Genomic DNA, 10157 nt, shown 5'->3' on the forward strand with positions numbered 1-10157 from the left:
TCTCCCGGCCGATAGAACGCGATACATTCGCCCCATACGTTCCCATACATCTCTTCGCACATTCGGCCTTCGGCTTCGATCGCGCGTTCTCGTCGTTCGTCTCTCGCGGCTCGTTCGAGCCGAGGACGATTTCAATTCCGTTCTCGGTTTAAGCGATACATAGAAACGGAAGAGGCGGAAGAGAAGAATCGAAGAATCGAAGGATGAAAGACGATGGGGTGAAGGAACAACGAAGGAGAAGGAAAAGAAGAATCGAATACGAAAGATGATGTAGAAATAGAAATAGAAATAAGCGAAAGAGGAATCGAAGGATATGCTGTGATAGAAGAAGGAAGGTTAGAGGCAAAGGAAGGATGATGATGGAACGAAGAGCTATAGAATAGGAGAAGAAGAACAAAAGACGATGGAGTGAAGGAACAATGTAGGAGAAGGAAAAGATGATGAAACGAAACGCTATAGAATGGGAGAAAAATCGAAGGACAAAAAATGATGGGGTGAAGGAATAATGTAGGAGAAGGAAAAGAAGAATCGAATACGAAAGATGCTATAAAAATAGAAATAGAAATGGGCGAAAGAGGAATGATAGAAGAATGATAGAAGAAGGCAAGTTAGGGACAAAGGAAGGATGATGATGGGACGAAGAACTATAGAATAGGAGAAGAAGGACAAAAAACGATGGAGTGAAGGAACAATGTAGGAGAAGGAAAAGAAGAATCGAATACGAAAGATGATATAGAAATAGAAATAGAAATGGACGAAAGAGGAATCGAAGAATGATAGAAGAAGGCAAGTTAGGGGCAGAAAAAGGGTGATGATGGAACGAATAACTATAAAATAGGAGAGAAAAGAATCGAAAGACGAAGAAACAACGAAAGAAAAGAAGAATTCAATACGAAAGATATAGAAATAGAAATAGGTGAAAGAGGAATCTAAGAGTGGTGCATTGTGATAGACGAAAGAAAATTAGGGACAAAGGAAGATGATGATGAAACGAAGCATTATAGAATGGAAGAAGAATCGAAGGACGAAAGACGATGGAATGAAGAAACAACGAAGGAGAAGGAAAAGAAGAATACGAATGATGTAGAAATAGAAATAGAAACGGCGAAAGAGGAATCGAAGAATGATATGCTGTGATAGAAGAAGAAAGGATAGAAGCAAAGCAAGGATGATGATGGAACGAAGTGCTATAGAATGGGAGAAGAAGGACAAAAGACGATAGGATGAAGGAACAACGTAGGAGAAGGAAAAGATGATGGAACAAAGATGATGGAACGAAGTGCTATAGAATGGGAGAAGAATCGAAGGACAAAAGATGATGGAGTGAAGAAACAACGTAGAAGAAGAAAAAGAAGAATCGAATACGAAAGATGATATAGAAATAGAAATAGAAATGGGCGAAATATAGAATGGGCGAATCGAAGAATGATAGAAGAAGGCAAGTTAGGGATAAAGGAAGGGTGATGATGGAACGAAAAATTATAGAATAGAAGAAGAATCGAAGGATGATGGAACAACGAAGGAAAAGAAGAATCCAATAAAAAGAAAGATATAGAAATAGAAATAGATGAAAAAGGAATCTAAGAGTGAGGAATATTAAGGGCAAAGAAAGGATGATGATGGAAAGAAGCGCCATAGAGTGGGAAAAGAATCGAAGGATGAAAGACAATGGAATGAAAGAAAAGAAGAATCGAATACGAAAGATGATACAGAAATAAAAATAGAAATGGGCGAAAGAGGAATCGAAGAATGATAGAAGAAAGAAAGTTAGGAGCAAAGGAAGGGTGATGATGGAACGAAGCGCTGTAGAATGGGAGAAGAATCGAAGGACGAAGAGGGGGTGTCGCGGATAAACGATCTAGATAGCGGAGTTTATGATTCCGCGGGTGGATCACGTTGCATAAATTTCAACGTGGTGGATATAATGTAAAGCTAATACACTGGTTATTCCAGCTCAGATGGTGGGAAAGGATCGGAGGGTTTGGTCAGGGAACAGGTCGTCGAAGGAGAAAAGAAACGAAAGGGAAAGCGGCGGCGTGGACGGGGCCAGGGCTCGGAGAAATAGCCTGGGAATAGTAAATTTTCGTTGCAACGTTATTAGCATACGAGTATTTAGAATGAATTATTGGCCGGTTCCGCTAATCCCCTCGGGTGGGTATATTTGGTACAGCCTCTTACAACCGACTATCCGCTCCATCCTACGTCAGGTGTATCCCTCAGGGGGCAGCATTATATCCTGCATATTTTATCCCATCTCGTTGCTCTTTGCTCCTGCAACGTGCTTTCGTTCGAGGCGCGCAACGACGGAAAATCGCGAAAGTCGGGATCAGAAGAGTTTCGTGTCATCATGTTTAATTCTTCGCGACAAGACAAAGAATTTTCGTTCTTTATTCCAGCAATTGGAATCAGGCCTTATTCAGGATAGAATTTCTCGTTGAACAGAGTATTATATATACTATTCTCAAGAATTAAGGATTTTTTTTAATGGATGGAAATCCTATCGGACGATATGAAATGCGAATATCGAAATTTCGTTAAAAATATAAATAAATAATCTCGAGATCTTTAAGTACACAAGTAACTCCGTTCATCTTCATCGATCGTTAACAATAAATCCAATTTAAATTTATCGTCTTATTAGTTAGTTCTAATCTGAGAATCGATCTTGACGCGAAGAATCGTGTATATTCTAATTCTACAAACGTCGATTAAGCGCGTAGAACGCCAGAAGCTGACCCCGAGCTGGAACCCGGCAGAAATCGCGGCTAATTGCGCGGCTCGTGGCCGACCTACCCTTTCGCCCGCGTATATTCGTCGATTAAACCGTATTTGCGGTTCACCCTCTCGGCATTCTTACTTTATTAAGCGTAGAGTTATGCCTCCGGGTCTCGGTCCATCTCAATGTCGAGCCGGGGACAATAATTGAGAGAGACTCCCGCTCTTGAAAAGCTGTTGGAACGAGAGGAGTAAAAAGATGAGGCACGCATCGAGAAACCGATGGCTCCAGGCCTTCGTCAAATGAATTCTTATCTCTCGATCTTGAACTCGATTATTTTGCTCCGAGAAAGATACTCTTTGCTAGTATGGTGAGGTTATTTCTGTCGATTACTAGGTTTATATAATCTGCTCGTGAACGAACGGTTGGAAACGGTTCGTTGTAAACTATTGCGCTGTTGACGGTGTAGGCAATTTTACTAGCGAACTTTGAACTTTGATGTTTGCGAATTGTTCGAGTGTTGGCGATTTTAGAAACTGCTTCGATCGTACTAGTGTATCTATGTTATCTCTGACTCACGAATTACCTTGTGTATATAGGAGTGAGTCATTGAGATGAGAAAAATCAAACTTGAGTACTACTTGTTCGGTTTATTTTACGTTATATTATATGTATAAATTCCAATGAAAATATCTCGAATATATTGAAAGGAATTATTCGAAGAAAGATCATTGAATCTTTACTTCTTTTTTTTTTTTATATACAAAACTAAGAGAATTACTTTGGATAATTCTCAGAAACGTCTATCCTTTCAAATAAGAAATAAAAAGTAACGTTACGCAACTTTTACGTTTGCACAAATTTTAAAGAAATAATTTTACGATTCCTTCCTCTGAATGAACTCTCTTTCAAAAAATTGTTTTGCAGAATTTATCCCAAAAATCAGATGTCATTTCATCATTCGTTTCCTACTCCAAATTAATCGCAAGAAACAACTCTCCTAAATTCAAAGAATCACTTACCAAAGCATATCCAATAAGCTCAATCCCTTCCTATAAACCAGTGATGGGGAAAATTTAATAGTCGAAGTTACGAATAAAGTCACTTCCATAAGTTACTTCGATAATGTCAAACGGTATTATGTGAAAAACGAATCGACAATAATAGGCTACGAATAAAGTTATTCAAACAGTTTAATAAATAATTATTTAAAATAATTTTATTCGAAATTTTTAACTAGTTAACTTCTTCAATCAATTAATATACTGAAACAAACTAAAAAGCATACTTTTTTGCAAAAATTTTTTTCCACATCCTTCTCTCCTTCCCTCGACTCAAATCCTCATCCAAAAATCGTCCAAAAATGCAATTCCTTCGAAAAAATCAACAAATCATTGGAGGGAAACAGAAAAATATCAAAGGGAAAGAGAAGGACGAATTTGAAATGCATAAGAAAGAATTCTCTTTCCCTCGAATCCTCGTCCAAAAATCGTCCAAAAATGCAATTCCTTCGAAAAAAAAATCAAAAAATCACGTCATTGGAAGGAAGCGGAAAAATATAGAAATATATAAGAACTCTCCTTCCCTCGATCCTCGACTCGAATCCTCGTCCAAAAATCGTCCAAAAATGCAATTCCTTCGAAAAAAAATAAAAAAATCACGCCATTGGAGAGAAACAGAAAAATATCAAAGGAAAAGAGAAGAACAATTTCGAATTTCTTTATAAAAATGCATAAGAACTCTTCTTCCCTCGAATCCTCGTCCAAAAATCGTGCAAAAATACAATTCCTTCGAAAAAAAAATCAAAAAGTCATGCCATTAGAAGAAAGCGGAAAAATATTGAAATACATAAGAACTCTCCTTGCCTCGATCCTCGAATCCTCGTCCAAAAATCGTCCAAAAATGCAATTCCTTCGAAAAAAAATCAAAAAATCACGCTATTGGAGGGGAAAATATAGAAATGCATAAGAACTCTCCTTCCCTCGATCCTCGACTAAAATCCTCGTCCAAAAATCGTCCAAAAATTAATAATTCTTTCGAAGAAAAATAAAAAAATCACGCCATTGGAGGGAAGGATTGGAGGGGAAAATATAGAAATGCATAAGAACTCTCCTTCCCTCGATCCTCGACTCGAATCCTCGTCCAAAAATCGTCCAAAAATTAATAATTCTCTTTCTTCTGGTCGAAACTGAACGCGCGCCCTTTGAAAAAATCGAAAAATCGCGCCGCTGGAGGGAAAAATATGGAAGGGAAGGCCTCTCCGCGGGGTGTCTAGCGTCCCGCACGCGTCACCAGCTCCGCAGGCGTAAATCGTTCACGGTCAATTTCCGAGAAGATCCAGCGACGCGTGGTCGGCGTCGTCTCTTCTTTCTCGTTTCCACGTTGAGGCAGCGGGCGGGCGATGATGGGCCCCGCGTCAACGAGGATGCGGACGTGCTCAAAGACGGTCGGGGGTCCTGACGCACCTGATCGCCGCTCATCCATCCAGCCCCGGACAGAAGGTGTGCACCAACTCCGCGGGAATTCGTGGCCCTCCGTTTCGTTGCGTACACGCGGGCTTTGTAATGGCTTTCTAATTGCGACGCGCTAGCGGTTTGATTCGCCGTGGGACGAAAAGCGAGCGAAAACGCGCTATATAGAGGAGGAGGAGGAGCCAATTGGAGAGCGAAATTGGAAATTGATGGGAGGGAGGCTGTGCTCTTAAATTGTTTCTACTGTGGAGTAAGAGGATTGTCGAGAGAGAGATAGAGAGTGATCTGGACTTCGAGACTTTTGTTGACGGGGAAAATTTAATAGCCGAAGTTACGAATAAAGTTACTTGGATAAGTTGCTTCGATAATTTGTTGCTCGTAACTTAATGATAATTGGAAACAATTGTAAATGCCAAACTAGATACTTTTTCAACGGGTCAATTGTGGTTGACGGAGACCTGAAATTTTCTTTCGATCGCGTTGAAAAAGTTAACTTAAAGTTAAAAGTTTCGAATAAAGCTATTATAACCGTTGCCAATACAATTATTTTCGATTGTTATTACGTTTCGAACAATAAATTATTTACTCTTATAACTATTAAATTTTGCCTATCACTCTAATCGTCTTGAAAGAAGTCTTGGATTCTGATGTTTTTGGATAATAGTTAAAAATTCGAGGCTAAGTTTTTCAGATTATATTTTGAACAATAAACTATTTGCTCTCGTATTTTCAACTAACCTAAACAAGTGTTGGATTCTTTTAGACGTAGTTAAAAATTCGAGACCACGATTTTTTAGATCATAACCGAATAAAACAAGAGATTACGTAAGGAATTTCTACGAAATTTTGGCTTGGAATAATTGGCTCAATTGCCCAAGTTGAAAGTTTCGATCCGACGATTTAAGAAACGAATTAAAGAAATCGAACTAAACCGGGAGCAACCAAACAAAATGGCTGACGCATATGCAGCCGAACACTTATCATCCCTTCTCGCACGACGAACGCTCACGTCGAAGTGTGATAGAGGCCGGTTTTCCGCGGCAAGGCCAGGAGGAAGATCTACGGGGCCAATTGTTGGCCCGATTGTCATTTCGAGCGTGGAGGAAGGAAATGTAGCCGAAAGAAGTTATGGTGTCCAGACGTCTCGGGGGTTGGCGCGAGATTTTTTTCGGAAATTGACCGTAAACGATCGGGTCAATTTACGCTCGGAGTGTGGCGGCACGATTCCCTTCGATCGATGTGCGAGTTACGTGGCGCCGCCCTTAAAGGAGCGGAAAAATGGGAATTTAAACGACCTCCGCCACGCGAAGCTCTCTAGAATCTTAATTGGAGGCGAAGACAAAGGCAAAGAGTTAAATCGGCGTCCCTTCGGGAAGAAGAAAAAAGGCTTTCGGAGAAAATAAACCACGATGCTCGAATCCGAATATTTCGATACAGAACTCTGTTCTTATTCGAACTAATGATTCTTTTTTTTTTTTTTTTATTCAATTTTTCGATCGAGTCTCGTTAGAGAAAATAAAAAAAAAAAAAATCTCTTCAGAAGGGTTTTCGAAGGCTCGAGCGTTAGATCAGGCTTGTCGTGGATTTAGGAGAAACTATCAATGTTTCGCAACGAAGAACGTGTAATTAGATGGGCTCGGTTGTACGAGCAGGTTACGTCCACCTCATGACAGATTTCATATAAATGGATTTCCACGGTGGACGATTAATTTTCAACCGGGCAAACATCGGACTGTATCGGACAACCTTTCGAAATTTCGTTGAAAATTCATAAGCGTCGGACGCGATTCGTCGGTGAATATCGCGAATCGATGCTCATTTCCAAGGAGTTAATATTCAAAATGGGCATTAACAGGGTGGGGTCTGTAGGGCTACCGTTAATCTTCGATGGCATGTGGGACCACTCACGGCGCCCCGCAGGTCGCTTCATCGCGCTCGCGTTAATTATGCAAATGGATAATTAGCATTTCGATTATTTCGACCCACGACCCAACCGATCGGAATCTCGACTCTGTCGAGCAAATTCGCAGGCCCTTTTCCGGCCAAGGTTCGATCAAGCCCTGCCTGAACACTCTCCAACTCTCGAAGATACGAATCGAACGACGAACGTGTCAGTCGTCCATCTAGTTACGTAAATACGCTTCTCATAAATAACGAAGAAATCGGAGAACGATGACAGAGGATTCGACACGAACGTCACTAGGATCACGACTAGGAGAAATTTACGAGAGGCTTCGTCCGATTCGATTCGTAGGAATTTCTGGCTGGCTGGAAGAAGGGCAGCCGGCCCAGCTACGCCTAGGAATATTAATCGTCGGCACGAATTTGCCAGAGGGGTTCCACGAACCGATGTCGATTGATCAATGGAAAAAACGAATCGACTCGACTGCAGAAATAAACTGTTAGTCTTATGAATATATTCATACCCTACTTCATCAATATTCAAAACCTACTTTCCTCCGCTTAAATCCGCTGAAATCGGATGTGTGACCGGCGGATCCGGTGCCCCCGTCCCGACCACTACGAATCTCGCTTTCTCGTCGCGAAGGCGCTTCGCGGATTCCTTCTTTTCTTTTTTCAAAAAGAATCTCCTCCTCCCTCGCCACTCGCACCGACCGATTTCGATAAAACACAATCGAAACTGCCATTTAGTCTTCGCCACGCAAAACCACCAAGGCAAGATTTTCACTCGACTCTTTGAATTTCGACGGAAGAACGAGAGAAACGAGAAGATTCGTTCGATTAGATCCACTCCATTGGAACTGCTCTCTCTTTCTCCTCCTCGTCCACGCATTCGTTCGTGGAAGGAATACCGAACGAGGGAAGCGCTCGATCGGATCGCGAATTCGTCGTTCCCTTGGACCACCTCCAACTACCCGATTCCGTGACCCTTTCTCTTTCATCTATCATTGCCTGTTGCGTCATTTCCACGATCGTCCCGGTTGAACGTGACGCGAGTATATCGAGGGATCGGTGGAAAGAAAGCGAGAAGGCAGCCCACGTCCCGATTCGGCGGTTTTCCAGGGGCGAATAGATGAAACCCCCTAATGGATCAGACCCCTCCTCCTCCTTCTCCTCCTATCGCCTCCTCTCCCTTCTCGAATCCAACCGAATCTCGCAGAGGCAGGAAATTAGCAAGTCTTAAGAGGATCCCTCCTCGCGTTAATCGACGGGGCTGATTTCTGCGGCGTGGCTCTCGGACAATTTGCCACGGGGAAATTTCATTTGTCCCGTTCCCTTTTCGGGTGCGTGAACCGATCCTATCGACGACCACCCTTCTCTCTCTCTCGAGGGTCTCTTCTCGCTAATCCACCTTATTCCCTTTCAGATCGTCGTCGTCGTCTCTCTCCATCTTTCTTCCCTCTTCGATCGAGAAAAGGTGAGAGAAAGAGAGTCGTCGTACTTGTCTCCATTCGAGGGCTCGGGAGCGGATTAATCGATGTTATCCCGACTCGTTCGAACGAGAAGCGTGGAAACTTCACTCGTGTAAACGGGTCCCGATGCGAGGCGAACGAGAGAAATCAGATTTCAGCCGGCGGCCGACGGCTTTCTAACAATAAGTCGGATTAAGGGTGGCTTGGTCTGGCGAACGCGCAAGAATCGACCGAACAATGATACACTCGAAGATGATCGTTGGATCGTTCACTCACTCGTTCACTCACTCTTTCTCCTTTCAGCCGTGGGATCATCCCCTCTTGTTTATCGACGTTAAGAAGATTCTTTCCGGTGTCGGAGGAACACAATCAGGCGTTATGGGATTCGACGATCGAAGAAACGGGATAGATCGACGGTCGATTACCCCCTTTTCCTTCTATTTTTCTTTCGTTTAATTGCAAGCAAGATTTTCGTGGAGGAAACACACGATGTTTCGTTTCGAGGATGACGAGGATGATGGGACGCACGTCACAGAAGCACAGAAAAAAAATGGATCGTGGTCAATATCCCATGATTTTCCGTTTCGCTGGATCCGTTTCACGTGGTTCACGATGTCCCAACGCGGTCACAACGCATCCGCGCGCGGGACGAAATAGGGAGAGAGATTTACAAACAAATGGCTCACCTTATCTAATACCGAATACCGCGCCGGTACGGACGTCGATCAGGCGTAGAACGCGCACACACCGAACAGCACGTAAGAAATCATCGATCACAGCCCGATTCAGACTCCTCTCTTCCTCCTCTTCCCGCCTTTTCTCTCTTCTCCAAACTCCAATTCTCCGCTCCAATTCTCCACTTGCTCCCAATCCTGCTCACAATTGCCGCGAACTTCAACGCACTTCAACGTTCCAACCTCTTCGAACTGATCGTGTCACAAGATCGAAGAAAAATCGTACGTAAAACTTATGGACGAATTAATGGGAATAAAAATCGACGACTAATTCGGAAAAAAAGAGGGGAGAAAGAAAAGGAGGGAAAGGAGAGGGAAAAGAAAACGGGGAGGGGGGAAATTAAAAGGGGGAGGAAAAAAAAAAAAAAAAAAAAAAAGCGAGAAACAATCGAGACACGCGATAATAACGCGGCACACACGCGATCTATCCAGATAGCCCACTCGGATCCACACTGATTATCTTACTCTCGCAACAGTGGCCGTAGCTGTGATGGGTCGGAACCAGTCTCCCCCATTCAATATCCCAAGCGGCACACGTTTCGCGAACCGGTGCGAAGAGGGGGAGGGGGAGGGAGGACGAAAACAACGTGTACCAAGCACAACAACCGTACCGTCACGGCGCCACGGCACTAACTGACAGGCTGACGAGAGCCTCGGCTCGCTCGAAGGAGCGAGGCGGGCGGCCGAGGCGGAGGGGGGGGCGAGGGGCCGCGCCACGGTTGTTTCTCTCTCGATCGGAGAGGAGCGCACGAGTCCGCTCTCGTTCGATCTCCCTTCCTCGCGCTCCACCGCCACCTGGCGGCGCTCCGGCAAACCCGCTCACGGGTACGGAGGCCTCTGCCCCCCTCCCCGTGGCGAGTCG

The 10157-nt window shown here is 43.5% G+C and overlaps 1 protein-coding gene across 1 annotated transcript in view; it reads right to left on the reverse strand.

Moving 5' to 3' along the window:
* Window positions 1-9876, reverse strand: part of LOC122716543 (discoidin domain-containing receptor 2-like) — a 123176-nt gene extending 113300 nt beyond the window's left edge. The window contains exon 1 of the mRNA XM_043939727.1: window positions 9248-9876. The gene's annotated coding sequence lies outside the window, so the exon portion shown is untranslated. The remainder of the gene's footprint in view (window positions 1-9247) is intronic.
* Window positions 9877-10157: the final 281 nt, after the last annotated feature.

The sequence above is a fragment of the Apis laboriosa genome, unplaced genomic scaffold, assembly GCF_014066325.1.
Source record: "Apis laboriosa isolate Shangri-la unplaced genomic scaffold, ASM1406632v1 scaffold47_cov149, whole genome shotgun sequence".
Lineage (NCBI taxonomy): Eukaryota > Metazoa > Arthropoda > Insecta > Hymenoptera > Apidae > Apis > Apis laboriosa.